General features: G+C 39.8%; 2 long non-coding RNA genes across 2 annotated transcripts in view; both read left to right on the plus strand.

Moving 5' to 3' along the window:
• LOC128096414 (uncharacterized) overlaps positions 1–9397 on the plus strand; it is a 55785-nt gene extending 46388 nt beyond the window's left edge. Inside the window, exon 4 of the long non-coding RNA XR_008213638.1 lies at positions 1–9397. This exon is cut by the window's left edge and continues 19280 nt beyond it. This is a non-coding gene — a long non-coding RNA (uncharacterized LOC128096414).
• Positions 9398–12794: 3397 nt separating this feature from the next.
• On the plus strand, positions 12795–20584 carry LOC128096416 (uncharacterized). Its single transcript, XR_008213640.1, has 3 exons — positions 12795–16104; positions 16191–16297; positions 17097–20584. It is a non-coding gene; the product is annotated as an uncharacterized LOC128096416 (long non-coding RNA).
• Positions 20585–21774: the final 1190 nt, after the last annotated feature.

Below are 21774 nucleotides of genomic sequence, written 5' to 3' on the forward strand. Positions count from 1 at the left end.
AATGTGTCCCAGAGAGACACCTAGGGAGATAATGGCCCAAGCGTTTTGTTTTTCTTACACAGTTTTTGTTAGAAATAAAGACACACAAATAATGTTGTGAGAAGATTTCCATCATCTAACAACATTGAAACCATTTGCAGGGGCATTGAACGTCCCCTAAAAACAAAAAAACAGTTTTTGTACTTTCTGAGACATGATTCTCTGAATAAGAAAGGAGGACTTTGCTTAATCTTTTCGTTGTGGATTGTTTCTTTCATTTATTAAAATGGCTTAGAAAAGACACTTTAAACAATTTAACTTTTTATTTCTGGTTAGCTAACAGCTATTTTGTACATAAATCATTCTATTTAGGTCAACAGCATCTTAACAAAAATAGGAATATGAGAAAACTACTTTGCTTTTTAAAAATGGCTACATACAAGGCAGTAGAATGTGGTACCTTTTGAAAACTGCCCAGTGACTCTTGCTAGTTTTTCTTTTTAAATTTTTTTCTACTTGATTAAAAAATATCAAGTTATTGAAGAATGTGAACAGCATTAAATTCAGAACCTTCATATTTAATGAGTACACAGGATAAGCTGTAAAATATTGATTTCAGCGAAAGAGGAAGGACGTTTTAAAACAGTTTGGTCCTGTTTCCCTCAGACCAAGCTACAATCACAAATGAATGTCAGGATAAACTTCAGTAAAAATTAAAAAAAATGATTCATGTAAAACCAGACTGAAATGACTAATAAAGGACCCTTACGCTTCAGGAGTTGTATTGCACCCACAATACTGAATGTAGTGTCTTAGAAACAGAATCAAGAGTACATGATGGATTTTCTTTGACTTGTATTTCTCATGTCTCGGTAGACAATCCTTTATCTAGGACTGTTTTCAGTGTGCACAGGAAACCACTGTATTGACATATTTTAGAATTTTGGATCTCTTTAAAGCTCACTCCCAATATTTGGGATTTTGGATTTCAAAATGTTATAATGATATTATTTCAGTTGCCAAGAAGGAAAGGTCAATCTTCATCCACTGCAGTTACAAAGAGAGAGCGTAGAATCAAGGCGCTTTATTTGAACCTTGAGGTTTTAACCCAGCTCTTCACTCCCACTGTCAGCTGGATCGCCTGAGTCCACCCTCATAGGAAGCAAGCACCCCCCCACCAACTTCCCCAGCACTGATGCTGAGCTATATCCAAGTACAGATGTTCTTTTTCTTGAAATCAGTCCAATTTGACATCTTTCTCCTTACCATAATGACGGGTTCCATACAATCTCTCAACCCAGCAGTAGATCCTGTGACTGGGCGAGAGTGTCCAAATTGTAAAGTATTGAGAAGTTCTGACCTATGTGGTTGTCCTTAGCAGAAAATCCATCTTCCCAAAATAGTTGTTAAACACTTTATTTTAGTTACTGATTTTTTTTTAATTACAAAAGATAGCAACCAAATTTAAGGAGCCAGATTGAAAGTTCAAATCATCATCCTAAATTTGAAAGTCTGTTTTACATAGAATATTGCATTTTTTTTTACTTTAGTTTTATCAAGTAGAGCCAAAGAAAAGTTTTTTTCTAGCAAAGTATATGTTCAATTTAATATCAGTTTAAATAGTAGAAAGTAATCATTCCCAATCACTCACTATAATTTTCCTTTCTTTTTTTCAAAATATCAAATATCTTCTCTCTCAATATTAAGTACATCAGTTTTCCTTGTTTCCCAACGTGGCTTATTTTTAAGGACTGTGAAATCCATGTTAGCACTATCCTGAAAAAACATTCAAAAGTCATTCTGGTAGAGAACCGGCAGTAAATGATTTTCGCTTATTCACTATTTTACTTACTCATTGCTAACCAAGAAAATGAGCTGAGTGACTGCTTGATTCCTCTTGCCTGCATGCTTACCCTAAATTTTCTTTTCTTCACACACGAAGAAGCAAACACTGTCCCTGTCAAATGATAAATGAGGCAGAATTGGTGACGTGCGTGTTTGTCAACATAAGCAAGATCAAATGATTGCTCAGCAGGAGGAAGCCACAGGAAATCCAATGATTTTTGACTAATTAGCAAAATAATAATAATGTTTCTCTAATGACTATCTTGTACTGGGTTGTGGCCTTTTATCAGACATACTCCACTATTATAAACTAGCACTTTGAAGACAGGCTAGTGATTTCAATAGAAATCATGGACTGGGAGCATTTCTGAGAAACGTTTGGAAGTGCCTTGCTCTCTCTTACTAGAGCAATTGAGATTGGAAACTCAGCCATAGTTTTTGCTTTCCTTTTTTAATAATACCCATGTGTCATTGAAGCAATTCTTTGATAAGCCACATATAATTTTCAGGACCATTTAAATTTCAAGATCACTCTGTCTGTTCAGGGAAAGTCACATGAGGTGTTCACAAGGAGTAATGTTTGAAAATAATACACATGAACAGCAATCTTTTTTCAACATGCTACTTAGGTTATGGAGTTGATTCCCATCCACTGTCAGATTTCCATCTATGGTTGAAGGCACATTGGTAAGATGTAAATAGAAACTTGAATTCTTTGTCCTGGAAGTGCTGCTGCTGACATTTTCTGTGAAGTTCATTAGTCAACCACTATTTATAAGAATCACAGGAAGAAGACAGCAGGGGCCACGGTGCCTCTACTGAGCTCTGTGGATTCTCTTGGTTGGGGTATACTTACAGGATTCCTTGCTCAGGACAAAGCCATACACACCTCACTGTTCTATGTGCCATATTTACACCTGAAAAAACAGAGAGCAAGGACAGGCAAACAGACTTAGAATCAAGGCGACATTAAATGGGAAACATAGGTTGTCATGGGGCATCTTGCTTGGGTCTGTTGATACACACACACACACACACACACACACACACACAAACACACAATTGTGATCTTTTAGCTGATGCATAAATTACAATAGCAGGGTCAATGAATCTGTTTTCATTTTTCATCTCCAGATCACCAAGGAGATTTGCTGTTGGGTGCGTATTACTGATGCATATAGCAGATGATATAAGGGTCCAATATTACTATTTCCAAATTTTACTTGTCACTGTAAAACTGTGAAGTACCTTTTCAACATTTTTTTTTTCTGGTCCAAGGTCATTCTGTAGCCCCTGCCCTATGAGCAGTGATTTTTGATGAAAAAACTTGAGAATGTCAATGGCAGCCTCTTCCTTTGTCTAAGCCAGGAAAGATGACTAATAGGGAGAGACAGGGAAGGAGCAGATGACAGTGGTGTTGGGGACATGGTAATGAGGTGAGGGGAGAGCTGTAAGCAAGACAAGGGAAGTGCTGAGGATATGCTAGGGTAGGTCAAGGGGTGAGAATAGAGATCACTTTAATGAACCACATGGCTGCCACCTTCTAACAGATGCTCAGCAATTTCTCAAAGTCTCCATCAAGCCCAGTGAATTTTTCTGCAGTTCTCCAGCTCTGCCTTTTCCTGAAACATAGCCACTTATCACACATGGCTGGTTCAAACTGACATGTACTTTTAATACAGAATAAATGCCAGATATCAAGTATATAATACTAAAAAGTAATTTAAAGTGCCTCATTAGTAATCTTATATCAGTTGAAAATGCTAATATCATAGATATATTGTGTCAAAAATAGTTCATTGGAATTTTTTGTTGTTTACATAAAGAAGAAAAGAAAAACTCTATCAAAATAATGTAAAGTTCTATCTGAGACTGGCTTTAACAACCACATTTCTGAGTTTCCATATGAACATTGGACTCTCACTGGCTCTGCAAGGACAACCAAAGAGTCTGTTCCAAGAGACAGTAAAGTGCTGACCACGATCCTGTCTTCACATACAAAGCATCGGGTCTAGAGCCCTTTCTCCAGCTGCCTCTTTCCTGGGGCCCTTCCACTCCAGCTACCATTGTTCTCCCTAAAAACCCCAGGGCCATATGTCACCTAACCAGGAGAGGTCTCTCTGCCCAGAACCTACTGTAATTAGCGAAAGCAGCCTGTCCTGGGTCTGCTGAACCTGCTTTCTCTGTTCTCTCCAGTGAAACCCAAATGAAAGCTCCTGTTTGTGTTCTTCTTTTGGTCCTTGGCCTACTGACTTCCCCCCAGGTCTATCCCTGTGGCCACTTCTTTGGGAATCTTCTCAATGCGATTAGCCTCCATATCTATTGGTCTTGTCATATCTGAATACCAATGAAAGCCCAGGAAGATAAATATCTTGTGAAATCTAGATGTGTGTGTGTGTGTGTGTGTGTGTGTGTGTGTGTGTGTGTGTGTGACATGAACGCAGAAGGAGGCTGTGAGGGAGGAAGGAGCTACAAAAGGCCACGTGGATGGGAGAGGGGAGTGGAATGTATGACCATGAAAGTGGGAGGGGCCTCTGTGGAGCTCAAAAGAAAGAAAGGGCACAGGGGAGGGCGGTCGGGAAGGATGGTGACTAAGAAAGACATCTAATGAGTTATGTGTATGAAACTCTCACAAGAAATCTCATTCCTTTATATAGTTACCAGGAAATTACTAATTAGTAAACACCCTACACTATGTGGATTCGGGTGAATGAGGAAGTGGGGAGGATCCTTGAGGAGTTGGGGAGGGGAAACTGTGATCAGAATACATTGCATTAAAAAGGTCTTTTTTCAATAACATAAAAAAATGGAAAAAATAATAATAGAAGAAACACCCTTCATTGAAAAAAATACATCCTCTGTATTCTGGGGGACAACGCTACATTAGAGCTCTGTCTCTTCAACTGTAATCCACAGGTCATTTACAACAGAATCATTTACAGGATTACACATCCAGATTCCTTGGCCTTGCTTCTGCAGCATAGTGTTGCCTTAATAAATGTTAGTTGATTGTTCTCCTTTTCAGGCCAGGAAAATAAAGAAATAATTGTCATGAACCTGGCTTGTTTCTGGCTTGAAAAGTTACCCTTTCATCTCTTCATCATTTTGTTACCACAACCAGTTAAAGAACAAATATCAAGAAAAGTAACTTGCCTAAAGTCACATAGCCTGCCAGCACCAAAGTATGCATTAATTTTTGAATAATGCATGAGTTATGTATTTACTTAGCACCACGAGGCACAGTACTTATTCTGGAGGATAATAAAATGTCTTTGCATAAGAAGGAAAGATAAGGGACAAATGCAGTCCTGACCCAGATCTCAGCATTCCTCTTCCATTCTGTCACTGCCTTTCCTAATCAGGTGTAGTCTACCTCAGATGTTGTGGTCACTCTTCCCCTGCCTTACTACTCATGTGCGTTGCTTTGGTTTTGTCTATGGGATGTCTCTTCTAAAGAGGAATGTGGTAAAGGCTTGGTTCCCATCTGATGAATGGCAATTGGATTGTGAGGATGCTAGTCCTGACTAGATTAATCAGTGATGGGTTCCCTGCTGGATGGGTTATTAGCAGGTGAGGAATCTGTGAATGTGATTTTGTGGCGTATGTTTTATCTTTCAGCTCTCCTTTCTTCTTCATGGCTACTATGAGATAAACAGCTAAGCTCCACCAGCTGTTCCTCACCTCTGTCTGACCACAAACCCAGACAGGATAGAATCAAGTGGGCAAGGATTGATACCTTGAAGCCAGGAGCCAAAAATGAACCCTTTCTCTCTCAAGTTGTGGTTTTTTTTTGTTTGTTTGTTTGTTTGTTTTTTTTTGGCTATTTCATCACAGCAAAGAAAGGCGACTAGCCCTTGCTGCATTTGTTTTCTGCTTTCAGAAGATGCATGACACAAGCCAAGCATGGTGATGCACACCTTTTATTCCAGCACCTGGGAGGCAAAGGCAGGTGGATTTCTGTGAGTTCAAGACCAGCCTGGCTACATAGTGAGTTCCAGGACAGCCAGTGTTACATAGTGACCTTGTCTCTATAAAAGGACAATCAAAACAAACAGATGCATGACATAGATCTCAGACTCAACTATCACAAATTCTCTAAAGATCTGCTTGCATGGCTCTGTACTCCTCTATGAGACCCACCTATGATGATGGAGGATGTTGCAGTCCTCTGGTTTCTACCACTGATTGAATCTATTGTATGAATATTTTACTTTATGTACATTTTCCTGTTTAACATTGGATTATGTTAGGTATTTTATTATTACAAACAATGCCACTGAAAACATCCTATTTTTTCTCATCCATAAATATTTTAAATGATTGTGGGTACTTAAAAAAACTAATATTAAATGACATTTAACTAATATTTAAGTGAATATTATACTTACATTAAATGACATTTAACTAATATTTAAGTGAATATTATACTTACAGAAACTTCCAGAAAGAATATAGCATACACTTGTATTCCTTTCAGGAGCGTCTTATGTGACCACAGCAGCAAAACAGTCATTGCTAGGAAATGGGTACTGGTTTAACATCCCTAGTCTGGAGACCTCTGGTTTTCAACCGTCTTTTTTTCTCCCATGGATATCCTTTTCTTCTTATAAGATCTTATCCAGGACCTCATGCTACATTTGGCTTCTGTTTTGGGATGCATACTTTGGCTCAGAAATTTACAAGAGCAGTGATTCAGGGAGATTAATTTGAAGCAGAGTATGAAACAGATTTCAGAGAAGAGAGCTAAAAGGAGAAATACCAGGAGACTCTTGCTATATCATGAGTGCTGGTGGCGAAGCAAGGAAGATCCACAGCAGCGAAGATTTCTCTCTAGACCCCACTCACCTTACATGAGACAGACTGTATTTCAGCCAGGAGCCTATCTTTCTTCTAGCTGACAAGGTCCTTAAGGCCTAGGATACAGGAGCCACTCCATTTTAGTTGTCCTTCAGATACTCTGAATAGTGACTGACCGTACAAGTGATTTGGTAAATGTTTGTTAAATAAATCAATATGAACAAGAAAAGCAAACTGAATGGGAAGCTATAAGCCATATAAGAAAGAATCCTTAAAGGCTCCTGGAGATGAAAGAGAACAAAGAGAAAAAGAGAAGAGAAGAGAAAAAGCCTTATCAGTGGACAAGCTGAGGAGACATTCATGACAAAAGGCAAAGGAGTAGTTGTTTAGTGGAAGCTGTGCATGGGATGCCATCACATGTCCACTGGGTTGTTCATGTATGTGCGCAATGTTGTCAATCACCTGCACTTGAAACCTGAGCTCATGTATTCATTGCTATTCCCAGTTCACTGATCCTTCTTTATCATTTATTCCCTCATTGCGTTCCTCTTCCTCTCTGGTGCCACTAATAACAACCCCTTGCTATAGCAGCTGGATTTCTTAAGATGCCTGTGCTTGCTTCTGCTTCAGTGTCACCTGGCCTCTGGGGTGCTCATCCCTCCAAGTTGCTTTCAGCCTCTCAGCCTTTGCATTTATTCTTCCTCCTTCTGTGGTTTGCAGCCCCTGGATTTTCGTAGGGTTCGATTATTTTTTCTCTTTGAAGTGCTTTGCTCACTCTACCGACTGTCACTCTATTTTGTTTCTTTTCTTCAACGGGTACCTGCAGGACTCTTCTGAAATTTCTCATTCATATCCACTCTCAACCTTTTGATTAGTCTTGTTCCACTATTATGTGGCCTCCATGAGAGATGGGATCTTGTCTGGGCCTCTGAAACTGTAGCACTTGACAGACTCAAGGAACAGGTATTAATCCTTGTGTATAGGATCAACATAGTCCCAGGCGACATAGAAGGTAGACCATATCTGTCTCATATGTCCTTGCTCTAAGTGGCTAGATAGTCTGTGAACAGTTTGGTTACTGGGTATTTATTACTCAAGGATAAAAGGAGGTAATTTCCATAGTTCCACCATAAAAGAGATGGTGATTAAGAAAGTGACTTATAACTGACCAGTATGCAGAAAATAAGAGAGTACAGAATTCTCAACTCTAAAGGGAACATATATACTGCATCCCCCCCCCACACACACCTTGCAAGGAAAAAGAGTCATTGTGTAAGGGGAGGCAGAAAGAGTGTAAGAGCCAAAAGTGTAGATTACTATAGGAAATATCATCTTCCCAACAAATCAGGACAGATGCACACATGCACTCACAGTGGTTTTGACAGTATGCACAAAATTTGTGCAAGCCCAGACTCAATCAAATCCTAGTATGGAGAGGGAAGTTGGACACACTATCCCACCCCAAACTGTGGAGCTCTTAGTAATGTTCAGCTAGAGAGAGAGAGAGAGAGAGAGAGAGAGAGAGAGAGAGAGAGAGAGAGAGAGAGATAGAGATACAGTTTCTCTAAGACTGTATGTAGTCCATGGTAAGCTGATCACTCTCCAGGGGAGAACAATACATCCAAAACAATTTGGATAACACAGTTTAGTCAAAAAGATTAATGAATAGATAATTTTTAAAAATAAACAAAGTTAGGTGGGTAGAGAAGGGAGCTTTTCTAGGAAGAGTTGGGGAAGGAGCGTTAATTTGATCAAAAGAGATTATGTGAAACTCTCAAAAAACTAATAAAAGTATTGAAAAATAATTCAATAAGTGAGTACAGAAATCAGGGAAAGGCAACTTCTAAAATATGGTAAGCTTTCAAAGGTAGCAACAGTCTTCTGGGAATTTTAATACATAGTCATTGTTGAATGACTGCTAAATACCAAAAACTGTTAAGAAAAATTCCATTCCTTTAAGAACTTTCTGCCAAGTGAAACGTATAAGCAATGGACTATAATACAGGGTGCTTAATTATGCATGAGAACAGAAGGGTAGAAGAAGATGACCTTAAACATGATTTAAATATACTTTAAAATATCCAAACTATCACTCCCAGACAATACCTGGGGGCTTCAAGTCAGTGAGTTTACTGGGCAAGTGCAGAGCTTAGCAGTATTGGTGTAAATTGTTGTGGTCTGTGCTGTGACTTTGTACATGGTTTTGTTGGACATATTACTGAAACTTCTTTAGACACAGTGTCCTTCTTTCTCCAAAAATATTCTCATAATGATAGTTTCCACTGAACAAAGCTCACACATCACAAAACAGAACAAAAGGGTATAGTGAAATTTCTTCAGGATATATTTAACATAGGAATCTTCTAAATGATACTTCTTCAACGTTTAGGATTGGAAAATTACCACTTCAGAAATTTAGGATAGGGATTCACAAAACTCTTGGTCCCTTTCTCATCTCTGTGGTTCCCTATCCATCACCCTCATATTGTTCCTTTGAAATCCTGCCAAAGTGGGAATGAATTCATGGTGTAATTAGTGGAACAAAATACTCCTGACAACTCTGAAGTATCCTTGAACAGCTACAGAATTCCAAAAGTAATCCAAAATTAAAAATAAGGCATATCACGTTAGCACCCAAACACTGGTCTCTAATACTGATTTTTATGAAAATGAATTAGGACTCTTCAAAGAAATGTTCATTATAGACCAGGCAGATATGTATAAGCTAAGGAATATATTGGTCCTCTACAAATTGCAGAAGAACAAGAAGAAGAAGGAGGAGGAGGAGGAGGAGGAGGAGGAGGAGGAGGAGGAGGAGGAGGAGGAGGAGGAGGAGAATGAGAAGAAAAAGAAGAAGAAGAAGAAGAAGAAGAAGAAGAAGAAGAAGAAGAAGAAGAAGAAGAAGAAGAAGAAGAAGAAGAAGAAGAAGAAGAAGAAGAAGAAGAAGAAGAAGAAAACTTGTAAGACTTATGGCAGCAACAGAAGAGCAACTCACAGGGTCCCATGGCCAGATGTAAGGCCATTTACACATCCAAACAATTACATATAGCCATAAACTATTAAAAAAAGATTTCATCTATCCATGACCAAAATAATTATAAATAATTAATGATAAAGGAGGACAGCTCTCAGTTATGGGAGAATTCTAAGCACCTTGCTTGTAAGTATGGAGGAAATATTGCAGTTGGAAAAGCAATATCTTGAAGCTATTGTGCTCCAGACAGGGTCAGGTAAAACTAATACAAGAGAAAAACTAATACAAATGCATGTGTGATATCCAAGTCTCTTCCCAGAGATGGCTTATAGGTATAAGAAAAAAAACTAGTACTAATACAATAGTTATATAGATGTGGTAGTTCTATATAATTACTCAATGTATTAAAATATACTTGTATGTGTTATAATTATATATAAAATATTACATAGTTATATGCAGTTTAGTCTTGTAGAATATTATTTTAAGGTGTGTTACATTTGTTTGTGCTGTGGAACATTTGTTTAATGATGCAAAGATGTGCTGCATTCTTTCATGTTGCACTTGTTTAACTCTGTAAAGCTGTGATACTTTGCCTGTCTAAAACATCTGGTGGTCTAATAAAGAGCTGAACAGCCAGTAGCTAGGCAGGAGAAAGTATAGGTGGGGCTGGCAGGCAGAGAATAAATAGGAGGGGAAATCTGGGAAGAGAAAATAAAGGAGCAAGAGAAGAAAGAGGAGGACTCCAGGGGCCAGCCACCCAGCTACACAACAAGCCATGGAGTAAGAAGTAAGGAAAGGTATACAGAAATAGAGAAGGATAAAAGCCCAGAGGCAAAAGGTAGATGGGATATTTTAAATTAAGAATAGTTGGCCAAAAATAAGCCAAGCTAAGGTCAGGCATTTGTAAGTAACAATAAGACTCCATGTGTGTTTATTTGGGAGCTGGGGGGTGGGTCCCCCAAAGAGCAAAAGAGTTAAAAACAAAAACAAAGCCCCAAAACAATTTAGTATGGATATAATAGTGACTCACACAAGAAACTATATAATGGTGAAATGGGACTACAATTGACTAGATGACACAGATTAGCATTGCCATTTAGGGATAGGTGGACATCACAGGCCTCCAGATGTGCAACCCAGGAGAATGCAACATTGCTCACAGGTTCTAATCTGGAATGTATGAACTGAATTTAATCACCAGGAAGCACTAGGAAGATCAAAACTAAAGAAAGCCCCGATGTGTTTGTGTCTGGAGGCAGGGCTGCTGTTTTTCTCACTTCTGTCAATATCATTCCAGATAAAGAAATGTTTTTTAAATGTTTTAACGTGAAAGAAGATGAAGAGACACGGCACTAAAATGCTCAAGCTGACTGCACTGTCTCCTGAACAAGAAGAAGAAAATGCTCAGGAGGGCATCGCTGGAGAAGAAAAGTCTCTGCCCAATGCCTGGTTCAAAACAATCCCACTGCTCACTCACTGCACGAGCAGCACGACTTTTGACTGCCAACCCCCCAAAGCACTGGACATTCACAGTAAGCTTGGCCAGACAAGTCCGTGTGGCCTCTGATCCACGAGAAAAAAAAAGTGTCAGTTGCCATTACTGCCACCAATAAAGACTGAGCGTGGGCCTGATCAAGAAATGGAAGAAAAGTCTGTTTGTTTTCCTTATCTTCCATCCCCATCTCTAAGGAGATGTAATTTCCCTTTGATTCAGAGGTTAGAATCTCATTTTCTTTTCCACAAACAGCATTTGGAATATATCTAATGCAATATCTAGCTAATAAGGATAACAAACATTTTGGGGCCAGCTTGAAGTCTACAAAAAGGGCTTTCGTGTCCCGGTCCTCCTGGCATGAAGAACAGCAGCTGTGGGCCCATTATCCTCATCCAGGCTCTCACAGAAACATGTCTGCCATATACTCTTAGTGATTAGTGGAATAAAGAATTTAAAAGTGAAAATAATCCTGTCTCTTTCTTGAAAAAGCAAACCAATTCTAGACTAGGCAAGGACTAGAGCTGAGGAAGAGAAACTGGCATTTTTTCCTTTGCATAATTTTTCTGACAAAACAAAAAGATTTCTACATCATTTATATGACAAACTGTACCCATATCACTGGAATTTTTGCAAATTTAGCATCAATCATGTACATTTTTCAGTCACTTTCATTGAAATTTCATTCTATTTATCCTGTTGGCAAAGTGAAAGCAATTTGGGCTTGCTAACACTGGTTTTTCTCTTACTGCATAAAAAATGGCAAAGGTAAAAAGACAGAGTTTTCTTTTTTCTTCCTCAGAGATGCAACTGATGTGTCCATTTGTATGGAAAGTCTGACATCCTTATTTTAACACAGTTTCATTTTCTTTATAGGCTTGAATCCTGTATTATTGATTTTTTTTTCCAAGAACTCTTAATTGGTACATAGGACAATTAAAAGTTTACTACTAAAACATTTTGGGGGTCTAAGAAAGCAGATACCCAAAGGAGCTCAACCAGATTGTATGAGTTTTTAGTCTGTTTATTGTACGGGGCATGTTCTAACACTCTGTCTAGTTCAACACAAATGAGATTCATACTGAATGTACCTCCAATTTTACAACAATCTCTCCAAGACAGTTTTCAATTGCTATTAAGGCTGCATCTACCATTGTAAGAGGAACACCGCATCCAGGGTGTAAGTTTCTGTCTCTTGAGAAGCAGCCCTACTGAGTAAGTCTTCATCAACACTTCCATGCAGAGAAGTGGTTTGGGCTGTTTTCAGAAAAAAAGTCACATCAAGTCTCTCCCCCCTGATTTAGCATTAGCGGTCTTTGCTGCAGACCAAGTTTTACAGATAGATGAGAAAGGATGTTAAAAATACATGTAATGGTTGAGAAATGTTTATTCAGAGCAGGCAAAGCATCTGTCGGAACCATCTATCCCTAGGGAAGATTCCTGAAAGCCTAACATGAATAAAATGAAGAACGTTGGAAATTTATAGAAACCCTCAAACTATTCACAGAATGATGAAAATTACTCTGGAATGTTCTGATGAGTAAGTAATCAGCACACACACACACACACACACACACACACACACACACACACACACACGCACGGGGGGGGGGGGGAGAGAGAGAGAGAGAGAGAGAGAGAGAGAGAGAGAGAGAGAGAGAGGAAGAGAGAGAGGAAGAGAGAGAGGAAGAGAGTGGGAGAGAGACAGAGCCAGTGGTCTGAAAATGAATCTGTCCCAGGTACTTGCACCTTTATTATTATCTCACTTATTCTCCACAGAAATCCACTGTTGGTTTTCTTTTTTCTTCCATCCTCCCTCCCTTCCTCCCTCCCTCTCTTCCTTCCTTTTTTCTTTCATTGCATCATTACCCCATTTTGAAAACTTAAACAGATAATAGTTATGAAATAATTCAAGTTGGAATGAATTAAATTACACACAAAAATCAACTCAGAGAAAGAAAGGTTAGAAAAGATGGGTGAATTGACAGTATCAGAGCAGGGGGATATTAGGCAAGCCTGGAAAGATACTACAGATATAAAGGCTCTCTCAGCTTTCCTCTCTTAGGACTTCATTGCCCTCTCTTATCTCCAGAAACTTAGATATCTGTTTTGATAAGCTTCCTTATCAAAACACTCTAAATCCTAAGAATTGTAAGGTTTTTTTGTACTCCCCAGGACTGTGGATTTAAACTTGCAAGAGTTTAAAATCAATTATTAATATCAGTAGAATAAGTGAGTTTTTATAATTTATTTAATGAAACACATTTCTAGATACTCAAACACAAGTCTAAAGCCAACAGTGAAATCCCAAGGGGAGCAGTAGTTTTCTTTGGCTCTGAGTTGACACACAGGATACGGTTCTCAAAATGGGGAGAAAGTACCCTCAGGTAAGTCCTACAATTCCCACCTACTACTTATACTTTCCTGCTCTGTGAAGTGGGAAATAGGGGCCAGTCACTCACCAAAGATCAGATGACCAGGCATTAAGGAAGAAGGATATTGGAAACAAGCCCAGGTCTGTTTTGTGAAATAGTTTGTAAACTTCCTATTAACTTCTGTAAGCTCAATTAACAGCCTTTAATGGTTAATGGAACTATCCTCTCCTTATTGCCTTTTGTACCAAATGTGAGGAAGGCAGGGTCTGAAGGCATAGATAGGCTGTCATGAGGCTCCTTTAAAATGATGAGGGAAAGAAGTATATATTTCAGGTAAGTTCAGCCATTGCTGGTTGTGATTAGGACCTTGGAGAAGCCACAGGACAGCATTCTTCTTTCCACGCCACAGGGATGTGTGCTGGATTGCTGTCTGGCAAGGACTTTGAGTGTGAAAAGTGAAGTGCACACAGTAGGTTACAGATTTGGGCAATAAGTAAGAGAATCCCTGATTCATGTTTATGACTGTAAAACAGATAAAACGTTGCTTCCAAGATCCATTCTCCCTCTCCCTTCATAACAGAGCCACACATTTGTTGAGAATAGTGTGAGCACGCATGTCACACTGGATCTCATATCTGTCTTCACTGGCTAGGTCAATTATGACCATTAGGTTCTTTCATTTATATTAGGTCCTAGGAAGGGCATATATCCAGAAATGAACTCAAGTTGAACTATAAAAGGATTTCTGAAAGTTAGATAAATGTTTGTGAAGCATGTTCCTGTTCACCAAAAGGAGTCATTTCCCTTAACTCTCGAAGAATCGAAGCCCATGATGCCCTCCAGGTTCTGACAGTCTCTATTCCTAAGTATCTAGTATACATTTCAAAGACCCCATCTACCATACTGGCCCTTTTCACCTCTCTCTCTCTCCTAAACTCCCAGGCCTGCTCCAGCTCTCCAGCCCCCACCCCTTGCCCCAGCTATTCAGCCTTCTTATTATAAGCCCTCATGATCTTTATACCTCCTGTTCTCTCACAGATAGCCCCGGCCATGTCCAGTCTGTCTCTTTGTCTCTTGACTCTGGACTCTTCAAGATGCCTCTGGATGTTCTCTGTCTCTTATCTACAAGAAGACCCTTTCCTTTAATGGAGTAGCTGTTCGGTAGTGTCTTCACTGTGCCCTCTCTTGCATACACTTTTCACTCTCTGCTGCACAAGGAGTGGCCATGCAGGATGTCAGTGGTCTGTCAAGTCCGCTTCTGGAAAGCTTTTCCTATTCTGGTAAAGAAGACTAGACATGCGTGACCATTTTCTCCTCTTTTCCTGCTTTGAATGCAGATGTGGTAGGTGGAGCATGCAGTTGTTTTGATATTACAAAATAGTAAGCAGAGATGTCAAGCTGCTAAACACACACCAGAAACAGCCGTAAGTTGTTGTCGTGAAGATAATTCGAACTCATTTTTTTACGACATTGTAGTTGCATACCCTATTACTTGTAGCCAAGCACTTCCCTGAAAGTTAAAGGCTATTTCACCCATAAACTTACCTCCATTACACTCATGGTACATTACATAAACTAGTACCACAGCGACACACTGAACTGGTTTAATCTGGCTCACATAGCATATAACATGTAAACAAATGAAGTAAATCAGTATCAAATAGGTGAAAGAAATTGATTTTAGACATTGGGTAAATTATGGAAGATTTCTGTGAAATGTATTCTATTTTGTAAAGAATAATGTTGTGGGTTGTGACTGTTCCTTCTTCCAGTTTTTAGGGCAGCATCCTGTACTTCTGACAAATTAGTTGACACTAATTACATAGGAATGACAAGGACTTACCACGAAAGCTAGTTTCCCTTTGACCTTGAACCAAATTAGAGTGAGGCTCCAAGACATCTGACTGGTCATGCAGGGCTCATGGCATCCTGGCTCGAGAGAGAGCTAATATCTAATGCAGTAGTAGGTCAATGCAAGAAAATTCATTTTACGTCTTAAGGAAAGACTTAAGTAAATGAAATGATAGTAAATGAAAATACACACAAAGGCAGGAGTCTAGAGATCAAAGTTGCTAAATGATTATTTCAAAAGTCCAGTTCTATGATTTATAAATCATTTTAGTCTCTTTTGTTTTCTTACCCTGAATTTTCTTTCTTTCTTTTCTTAAAAATTCTTTCTTCAATTGTCATACTTCTCTTTGAAGGCATCACCAGCAGGGAGGTTGTCTAGTTTTTCCTGTGAATTCTTTTGTCATTCTGAGAATAGAAATCATCCCACGATGACTTTTTTGTGTGTGTGAAAAAAAGGAAAAGTTAATAGAGTGCTGTTGTCCATAACCAATACTGTTTAGGGGATGGCTTGGTGTGTTCTCTTTTGTAATTGCTATTTTTGTTTTTTTCATTTAAAGGACTAGATGAGGACAATAAATGTTGTTTTAAAGTGAAGGGAAATGAACTTTATAGGCTCCCAAGGCTCTCCAGGTGAGGAAGGTGTCAGAATGTCTTTGTGTGATTTGAGATTGGAATGTCAACTGTGTCCTCCTCTCCCAAACACAGATTTACCTGGAATTCATTGTGTTACTCACTTGGAAAGCTTGCTTTTTAAAGCCAAGGGTTTTCATTTCCAGCTCTTGTTCTTGGTAAGTCTTTTGCGGTTCTCTGGTCATTAGAATGCCTAATAGAGATTTTCAAGGATTTCTCTTTAGAATACTTATTTTGTTTTCAGGAATCACATTGGGGTTTGCTGAATTCCATGGGGTGGCAGAAAGTTGGTGGCAGTGAACACCAAGGGCACTTTGGAGTCAGTTGGGAGATGCTTCCTTCTTTGGCTGAGTGAGTGATCCACAGAAAACAAGAGAATGCATGGTGGGGGATTGTAGGGAAGAAAGGGAAAGATGGATATGTAATTTTACCTTCAATAAGTTAAAAAAAAAAGACCATAAAAGCATACAGAAAAACTGTTTTTATAGCTGTAATAACTTCAAAAGAAAAAACAAAACAACTAAGAAGTCTCTTATTAAATATATTTGACACTTTTATATAGATAGTCTCAAGGTGAAGTCATCACAGGTTGATTTGAGATTGAACTTATAGAGTTAAGAATATGGTATATGGGTCACCAAAAGCCCATTGAGTATGAAAACATACAGACTGGAATTTGAGTAGTGAAATTCGGATTTTTTATTAGCAAGCCATATAACTCAGTATTAAATTATAAAGAACTTTGTTCTCTCTTTTTCACATAATATAATGTGTGGCAGTGATTGTTAAAGAATTTAAATGTGTTTGTGTGCATGCACGTGTGCATGTATGGATACAAAGATACATATTTATATCTGTGTTCATGTGAGGAAAGAACCACCATTGTCTATCTGTCCCAGATGGAAAGATGTATTTAAATGTGCTGAGGGCAAGATGCACTGTTTAACAATGGAAGGCATCTCTGGATTAGTTATTTTTGAGTGGCTCTGAAAGTTGAATTAGAAGACTATTTTATAAGAAAGTAGATAAACCTTTTTTGTATATATTTAAGAACATTCTAATTATCCAGAGGGCATATTAAAAAAAAAAAGAGCCTTGAATCTGATATGGAACCCAAAGTGTTTGACAACTCATTTTAACTATCTTTCAGCTGAAGAATAAATTCAAGGCTTCAGTCACTCGTGCTTACAGAAGAACATATGGTGCATTCTGCGGAAGGATGAAACAACCTTCCTGGTATCAGTCAAATTTTAGTGAGAGTTACTACAGCCTCTTTACAAGGCCCAGTCAAGTGACAGGGCTCGATGAAGAGATGGCTCTTCCAGCATAAGGTAGCTTGGGATCCTCCTAACAGGAGGGCTTCTTGGGATGTGGCAGATGTGCAAACAACAGCGAAAACCTTGGGCAATTGAGCAAGACACAGGCACAAATCAGACCCGCCATGTTTTGTAGAGTACTGGGTACTAAGGAAGTAAGAAGAAAGCCCTAGAAAGGGGCCACATTCTTCCTGGGCCTTTGTATCCAGCAGGCAAAGAGGTTAGCTCTGCATTATGCTTGGGGCTGGAGAGGAGGGGAGCATTAAAAATCCAGCTATTACCTATACTTTTTCTTCTTGGCAAAGATTTAAAACAATAGGGCCAACAAGAGGCTCAGCTGACATTGGTTCTGGAAGAGCATCATGTTTGCTTTGTGACTGAGGGGTTGCAAACAGCCAGGCAAAAACTGAAAGTCACGCTTAAAAAGAAAATTCTAGTCGGGAAACAGAAGACCACGATCTGGTAGCAGATAACCAAAAGAGCTCTGTCAAGAAACACGGGCTGAATATTTCTTAAGAAGGGTTCTACATGTGAGAATATGGGCCCACTTGGCTTTTCTGCTTTTGCAATCTTCTGTCTTCTTTTAGAGACACCGGGCCTCCTGCCACGCTCAGTAAGAGATTTGGCTTCTAAAAGCTTTGGAGACTTCTCTTAAGGTTAAGAGGTTGCTCCTTCATTTGATAACCTTAATCACTGCTTGTTCTGTTGTTCACTCAGCCCAGGAACTGTAAACTGACTGTGTACCCAGCTCTGTGCCGACTGTGAGAGATCTGCCCTCACAGTGCTTGCTCATGATCCAGGCAAAGAAAAGCAGGCAGGTGAAAAGAGTATGAGCATCTCGAGCAATTTTGAGATTCAGGGATGCAGAGACGTGTTTGAAGGGCACTCCAAGGAGGACATCTGACGGACCCAAACAGCTTGATGTAAACACTGCTTCGGTTTATTGCAGAGTCCAAGCCCTCCTGTCAGCATTTTCCAGAGTGCGCTTGAGCTTGGCAGCGGCAAGCACATCTGCCGCATTGCAGGAATAGCTAGAGGTTTCTAAAGCTGTTTCTTTGGGAAGATTACAGCCTTTCCTTGCCTTCCGTTTTCAGGGGTGGGGAGAAAAATCTTCCCTACGTGCTAGCCAGCCACTGGGAAATGAGATGCCCTTCTCCTCCCTAGCAAAGAGACCACTGTGCGTTGTAAGTTTCACCTATACAAAACAACAGAGTGAAATCACAATGGTGCTGTCCACCGTACAATAGTCCATAGTCTCCATGAGATTTTCAGTGTTCCCTAGGCCTGACTACAGAATTGTGTGACATTCTGAGAGCACAGATTCACACAATCTGTGACAAGAACAGATAGTCATGCAATTCCAATGCTTCCTTCTTTTAGTGTAATGAGATTTTATTAACATTTTCAGTGGATTTAGTTTTATTTGTGTTTCACATTGGTTATCTCCCGAAAGTTCTCATATTGGGGGTTGCTGCTACGGATGTACCAGCTAAATCTTTCTCTCTCTCATCCTCTCTCTCTCTCTCTCTCTCTCTCTCTCTCTCTCTCTCTCTCTCTCTCTCTCTCTCTCTCTCTCTCTGTGTGTGTGTGTGTTTAAAATATGTGATGAAATAATGAAAAAGGGGAATGGAATTGTTAATATACACATGCTCCCACGGGAGCAAGGAAGCACTGCAAATACACACAGTGGCATCAAAGCAGCATTTGTTTTGAACCAAATAATGCAAATTAGGTTTACCTCTATCAGTATCCCTTTCCACTGAAATCTACTTTCAAAGAAATGAAATATGGGTTGTCCTTATTTTTCTACTAAAAATTAAACCTCACTAAACAAAATCAAATTTTTGAAGCTGTCAATGCTTCTTACACCTGACAGATTTTTTTCTCTTTCTCTGGCAAGCATGGTAAATTTGAATGTAGAAGATCCTGGCTATTCTGGGGAGTTCAAGTTTCTGGATGCCTGCCTTGACCCCTTCCATGGGGTGGGAGCCAGTTCATACTGACAGTCTTTCCGCTCACACTTCTGCAGCCAGTTTTCGTCAGCAATCAGCTGTGGGCCCCGCCCACACCCCCACACTCCTTTTGTCCTGATGGTTCCTGCAGGTTTAGCTGTCTTCCCCCACCTTTTCTTGTCTTCCTGTTCCTGTTCTCCGAGAGTTTATTTTCCATTTGAAATCTATTTTATTCCTGCGACGGCAGTATCGATCCTCTGTCATATAGACCACCTGCTTCCTGGGGTCCCCTCCTCACTGTCACACGGACTATTATTAGATGTGGTCACTTTTGATTATTCCAGCGCTAGCTGCTGTTTTCCCAGCTGATGCCACATCCCCATCTCATATATCATCACGAGCATCTGGGGGGCTCCCTGGCCTTTCCTTTGGCCTGAGAGTGACTCAGATGCTTGCAATGAGAGACAAAGAATAGCCACATTACCTCATGAAAGGACACAAAACTTCTGGAGTGTGGGTTGAGAACAAATAAACCCACAAGGAAATGTAACTTTTTCATGGTGCAGAAAAATGAGAAAGAAGGCATATGATTTCAGGTTTGGCAAACAGTAATTCTCATGAGCATGTTCATTGTGAGACTTTGATGAATGGTCCTCCACTCCATCCTCCATCCAGACCTGCATGCTGTCAAATTTGCCCCTGCCCTTTCAACAACACAGGAGGACCAAACAAACACAATTGTCATTTAAAAAGTAGGGTTATTGCAGAAAGATGTAATATGTGATAGCTCTTATATACCTATTTTAATGCAGGTCTTACCTGGAGAATGTTGGTTTGACTAAGGGAACTTGGTAAAAATTGTCTTGCTCATCAGAAGAATCATCGTAGATGAAATAGATCAATAGCAAAGATGCCTAAGGGGATTTAATTACTCACAGTGAAATCTTTGAGGCAGCCTCACAAAAATGCACCTTTCTGAGTACAGAGTGGGAGAGGTACCGTGTCCTTCATGCTCATGTCTGTGTTCAGTGCAGTCGTTGTGTTTAATATAGCTAGGGCACTAGCAGAAAAGCAGACATGTTTTAGAAATGTGGCTTATCAATTTCTCCTTGGGCTCCTTGGACCAAATTTCCTCTCCTAACGACCGCAGAGTGAATGTTTCTCTGCATCAGAAAATGCCCCTCACCCTCCTGCTCAGCATGTCATCCTATACTATAAAGAACAGCCGCTGAGGCTTTATGGAGATTCCCTGGCAATGGCTTCCAAGCTCAGCTTTAGGTACAGGGAGGACAAGGCATCTTCGATGCTGCCCTTTGCCTGTCTCTTCTCTTTTTTTTGTTTGTTTGTTTTTGAAATCTTCTTTTTTTTTATTTTGCAATACAATTCAGTTCTACATATCAGCCACAGATTCCCTTGTTCTCCCCCCTCCCGCCCCCCTCACCTTCCCCCCAGCCCACCCCCCAGTCCCACCTCCTCCAGGGCAAAGCCTCCCCCAAGGACTGAGATCAACCTGGTAGACTCAGTCCAGGTAGGTCCAGTCCCCTCCTCCCAGGCTGAGCCAAGCGATCCTGCATAGGCCCCAGGTTTCAAACAGCCAACTCATGCAATGAGCACAGGACCTGGTCCCACTGCTTGGATGCCTCCCAAACAAATCAAGCCAATCAACTGTCTCACCCATTCAGAGGGCCTGATCCAGTTGGTGACCCCTCAGCCATTGGTTCATAATTCATGTGTTTCCATTCGTTTGGCTATTTGCCCCTGTGCTTTCCGCTCAAGTGCTGCTGAGCTGCCAAGACATAAAGATTTACGAGACGCTCTGCTCTGCTAGGATAGCAAGAAAAATAAACAAACAAACAACAACAACAACAACAAACCAGTCCTCCTTCCTTTCTTCTGACACTCTAGGACAATAGCAATGTGGATGTGAAGTTGACTACACCTGGTTCTCAGTTTTTCTCTACATAAAAACATGGCAGTTGAGGTGGGTTTAACTTTCCCAACGTTGCTTCAGCCTTTATGGAAGAACGGATATATGAATTATACTCTTTGATGTTTTTTATAGCCGTGAGGCTCACTTTGGAAGCAAAATAAATACTCCCTTTCTCCTCAATTTGTGAAGGTAACACAAAACTTAATAGTGCAATTAGATCTGATACTGTGTCTTTAAGAGTCTCACACATGCTTACATTAGGGGAAAAAAGCCCTTGAAACCATAGGCTTTGTTCTAGTTTATGAAATATGTTGATCTAAACTGGTACCTTCTTGATAATTCTCAGACATGGAAAATCGTTTTAAAGCTCAAGTTAAATGGCTTGTATATAATACACTGTCCCTTGAATAACTCTGCTTGAATTAATTTCAGCCAAGAACATTGTCTGTTATAAACAGGACTGATGTTTTCAATACCCAAATTCTCTCAGAAATATAGGCTTTTTGATAAAACAAGAAATGACATGTCATTTCTTCCTTTCCAGGCTTACATAAATCCCATTTTGTTATTCTGTGTGTTTTCCTTCTGTCTGATGTACCTGGGGGAGCTCGGGCACTCACTGCAGCATAG

The sequence above is a fragment of the Peromyscus californicus genome, unplaced genomic scaffold (genome assembly GCF_007827085.1).
Source record: "Peromyscus californicus insignis strain IS unplaced genomic scaffold, ASM782708v3 Scaffold_5__1_contigs__length_169319896, whole genome shotgun sequence".
Taxonomy (NCBI): Eukaryota; Metazoa; Chordata; class Mammalia; order Rodentia; family Cricetidae; genus Peromyscus; species Peromyscus californicus.